At 49.1% G+C, this 5,222-nt stretch overlaps 1 protein-coding gene across 1 annotated transcript in view; it reads left to right on the top strand.

The window, feature by feature from the left end:
* The first annotated feature begins 5,026 nt into the window (after positions 1 to 5,026).
* LOC135808158 (uncharacterized) overlaps positions 5,027 to 5,222 on the top strand; it is a 25,257-nt gene continuing 25,061 nt past the window's right edge. The window contains exon 1 of the mRNA XM_065321305.1: positions 5,027 to 5,222. This exon is cut by the window's right edge and continues 364 nt beyond it. The gene's annotated coding sequence lies outside the window, so the exon portion shown is untranslated.

Raw genomic sequence — 5,222 nt, 5'->3', positions numbered from 1 at the left:
TAGGGAACGGCTTCGTTTGACATAGCAACTTGTGCTGGCAATAATTTGAGCCTGGTCTACATCACACAGCTGATTGAAGTGGTGTTTTCTGGCCAGTGAATCCCTATTCTTCATTTTTCCATCCTTTTTTCAAGTTTTTTGACACATACACACACCATCACCACCTACTCCGGCATGCACTGGCTGTTGGTAACCACCCAGGAGAATGAAAGAAGAGCTAGGAGAATGAGAAAGAGAAGAAAGATGTGTGCGACCATAATCGTGTGCAACCATAATCGTCGGGAATTGAACCCGCAGCCTCTCAATTGGAAATTGACTGCACATACCACTGCACCAATGGCGCGCACACACACACACACACACACACACACACACACACACACACACACACACACACACACACACACCCCTTGAGTGCAAAGTTGCAATCGTTACCCCAATTTACAAGGGTAAGGGAATGACCCAGCTAACTACATGCACCGACCGATATCTCTGCTGAATGGCGTGGCAAAATGCTACGAAGCGTTAATCAGCCGCCAGGTGTACGCGTTTGTAGCGAAACACAAACTGCTGTCGCCGAAACAGTTCGGGTTTCGCCACTGGGCCATCGAAGCACGGTTGACCAACTTGTGTATGTCACATCAACTGTCAGCTCCGCATGTGATAACCGGGCCCAGTGTGGTGCCGTCTTTCTCGATTTCTCGAAGGCATTTGATCGTACCAGCCATCGCCTCCTAGCCTCATGTCTGTCCGGTTGGTGTGCACGGTGCACCTGACTCATTCGCGTGGCTGATGGACTTCCTGGAAGGCCGATCGATGTCTGTGCGGGTCGGCACTGCTTTATCAACCCATATGTCGCTCACCGCTGGTGTGCCACAAGGCTCCCATCTAGGCCCTCGATTATTCAACCTTTCTTTCAACTCCTTTCCCAGCATTCCCCAATCCAGCGACCTGACTCTGTTTGCGGATGATTCCAACATGGTCTGCGTTTCTCCGCCTACTGTCGTACCCGCCGCGCATACTGCCTCCTTGCAACTAGACATTGATAAATGTGTGAGCTGGTCCCATAAAGCTGAAGCAGTTTTCAATGCTAACAAATGTGTCCATGTTCCCTTTTACAGACCTAAATCAAACCCACCTGATCCCAGGACCGTCACCATGGCCGGTACGTTACTGACCCAGCCCTCTTTCCACTGTCATCTGGGCATCATCCTCACTCCTTCACTCAATCTGCCCCCCCCCCCCCCATATTCAGCAAATTTCAAGGTCGGGTTTTTTCTTTTAAACCACATGCCCAACTTCCTTCCTTTTCCTGCTGTGAATCTTTTGTATAAATGTTATGTTCGTCCCCTCCTTGAATATGCTGTTCCCGTTCGGATGTTTTCCGTTTTAGCCACCATGTCCACAACCCTTGATAAACTGCAGGCTACTGCTGCTAGAGCATACTTTTAAAATAGTAAATTCAAGCGTCAGCCTGACTGGACGACTTCCAAAGAAGACCTCAATGTTCTGTCCTCTTGTGAATCTTTAGCATGGCGATGGCAGATTCTTGGCCTTGTCTATTTCCACCATGTATTCTCCCAATATCCTTCCTTGTTGTCTCACTTCCAGCTACCCTCTTCCCAAAGCAGTCGCCACCCCTCATCCATAATTCTTCCTAAAGCTGGCGCTTACTTTCGTAAATCAACCCATTTTTCTTTGAGAGTTGCTTGGAATAAACTTCCCGAAGATATCCGTTCACTCTCTACAACAGCGAAATTTAGTATTGCTGTTCGTCGGTATCATTCGCAATCTATGTTTTCTTTGAAAGGTATTCCTGACTTTTGTGTCTAGACCGCATGTATGATAGTGTCTAGACCGCATGTATGATAGTTTCAATAGTTTCTGTATACTGTAATTTCACAAATTTTCGGTGTACTTTTATTTTCGGTACTTTCGGTGCGTCTGTTTCATACCTAAAATTTCAATACACCGAACAAACACCAACACACATAATACAATAGGGAACTGTTTCTCTGTACCGAAAATTTCTGTTCACCTAACCTAGCCTGTTGCCCTCATACCGAAAATATTGAGCACCGAAAATTTCTGAAATTAGAGTATGTCAGTTATAGTAGTCCGCAATGCTGCTTTTCTAATTCTCATTATGATTAGCATGCAATGTACTACCCGAAGTACTGAATTTACTTCTTTTTGTACTCTATATTCTAATGTATCTTCTACCTCTTCTCCCCTACGAACATACTTTCTCATTTTCCATACTTACTTAGGAGACTCCCTTCGATAGGCATCCATTTGCCTCTGGAGGATCCATGAAATAAAATCAATCAATCAATCAATCACACACACACACACACACACACACACACACACACACACACACACACACACACACACACACACACACACACACACACACACACACACACACACACACACACACACACACACACACACACACACACACACACACACACACACACACACACACACACACACACACACACACACACACACACACACACACACACACACACACACACACACACACACACACACACATACACATACACACACACACACACACACACACACACACACACACACACACACACACACACCTGACCTGACCTGACCTGACCTGACCTTTGACGCCCATCGCCGGAGGCGATGATAGCAATGCTACGGCAGAAGCCATAGCAGCTTGTGCTGGGATTACACCATTCAACAGCTTGCAAGGCTGAAGAATTGACCGTCACTATTCAGCCTGGTCTACACCATACAGCTATTTGGAGTGACATTTTCTGGCCAGTGAATCCCTATTTTTGGTCTTTTCATTTTTTTTTCCCCGCACACACATCACACCACATACTCCAGCATGCACTGGCTGTTGGTAACCACCCAGGAGAATGAAAGAAAAGTCAGGAAGAGTCTGAGAAAGAGAAGAAAGACGTGTGTGACCATAATCGTCGGGAATCGAACCCGCAATCTATCGATTGGAAATCGCTGCACATACCACTGCACCATATGGGACACACACACACACACAAACACACACACACACACACACACACACATCTGTCCTGTCCTGTTGAGCCACTGCCATGAAGGTTACGTGGGCCCCGGAGGGGCAGCTGAGAGAGAGGAGGAGCACACAGCCCTGTGACGATCCAGGTGATGCGGTAAGCGAAATCAGCGGGAGCACATACGAAACCCTGACGGTCCTGAACGGTCGGACGACTACAAGTCCGTGAGCAGCGATGACGGGCGCGGCCGCGTGTAGACGCAAAGCAGCGGTCACAAGCCTGGCAGTGAGCGACGCAGCACAGCGGCAGGGGCGCACCGACTGCTGACTGGGGGTAAGTACACTTGTGCCTTGCCAGACCCCCACGGGACTTCAGCCAACGGCCACACTCTCCACACTGGCATGCACCTTTCTGCTCCGCAACCGGCTTCGCACGCTGAACCCTACACTTGTGGCGTGCGCGATCACTGGGGCGTGCAAACTGTCGGTCGCAGGTGTAGCAGGTGACGGGAGGGGTGGGATGCTGGGCATCTACCGGTGCTGAGTACGCCGAGCGCCAGGTGGAACGCGACTCGCATTCAGCTCGCCATTCCCCCTCGAGGCCGCGAGAACGAAGGTCAGACACAATACAATCCTTCCAGCGCCGACGAGGGCCATGAGCTGGGCGACGCGACGGAAGCGTGCCAAAGAGCACTTGCTTCGGCAGCCGGTGGTCCTCCATCCGAGCAACATGTCCGAGCCATTCAAGGCGGCGTTGCTCCACCTTCGTGCGGATGGTGTCGGGATCACCCCACCTCACGCGTAGTTGGTGATTGGTGATGTGGTCATCCCAGCATTCTTGGCGAGACACTCCCATGATCGAGCGGATGTATCGGTGGTGGAAGACAGAGAGCCGCTGCAAATCCCGTTGAAGAGCACACACACACACACACACAAACGCTGAAACACACACACACACACACACACACACACACACACACTGAAACACACACACACACACACACACACACACAAACACACACACAAACACACACACAAACACACACACGCTGAAACACACACCGTACACACACACACACACACACACACACACACACACACACACACACACACACACACACACACACACAAACACACACACACAAACACACACACACACACACACACACAGCCCCGCCCCCCGCGCGTGGGTGCGTACAGTGTACGTGTGTGATCTTGCCAGTTCCTTTGCTTTCGTGTTTTCATCAAATCTCCGCACTAGCCTTCCCAGCATAATTTCACACCCCAGGTCATCACTCATCAGACATCATACTTTTCTCAGTACAACTATGACGTAATGAATATAGATACACATCACAGACATCATACTCTTCTCACTCAAGTTCTCAGTACAACGTGACATCATCACCCCGCACTTCCGAGAACTACACGGCATCGGTGATAATTATTTAGGAGCAGCCACCTTCTTGAATCTTGACACCTTCACCTGCTGCGCTCAGTTGCCACGCCTGTTTTGTCTCGCTCGGACTCCGAATCCTATACGCTATAGCCATACTAACCCTAGCCTAGGTATGAAGCCATTGAAGGTATTATTATCATGGTTGTCCCCAGTGATGACTGGATGAATAGATAGGACTCTCAGTCTGACTAGCAACGGAAATATTGCCTTGTTCCATTTCAGCCTTATGAAGTGCATGTACCTGTATGTACTCTAGCACTGTAGAGTGTAGTGTAGCAGCTTGCCAAACTTGTTCTACTCTTGCATACCGGTAGTCACATTGACTGCGTATAGCACTCAGTTTGAAAATCGCCCAGTACCAACAGGGTCCAGTTGGACCAGTTCCAAAAATAGCTTCTCACCCGGGTCAAGTAAGCTTCTCTTCAACCTACCCACAACTACAACTACGAGTAGGCTTAGCAAGAGTACATAATGGGGGTTATGTACTCTTCAGTATTACTATTAGTAAGCCGTGCAACCCGGACATGGTGGAAACAGTCGTGCACCTAAGTCCTTGATTCAAGTAGTTCAAGTATTTAGTTATCATACTACTTCAGAAGGCTTTGCCTTTGGAGCCATCACTGACTGGGCAGCATGACTGAAGTTGACACGTGCCGTGTAGTGTGCACGACGAGTAGTTGTTGCCCGTAAGGTTCGCCATAACGTCCCAGCGCCCTCCGTCTCACGTCCCACTGTCTG

Source organism: Sycon ciliatum, chromosome 2 (assembly GCF_964019385.1).
Source record: "Sycon ciliatum chromosome 2, ocSycCili1.1, whole genome shotgun sequence".
In the NCBI taxonomy this organism is placed as follows: Eukaryota; Metazoa; Porifera; class Calcarea; order Leucosolenida; family Sycettidae; genus Sycon; species Sycon ciliatum.
This window is presented reverse-complemented; position numbering and strand designations above follow the sequence as displayed.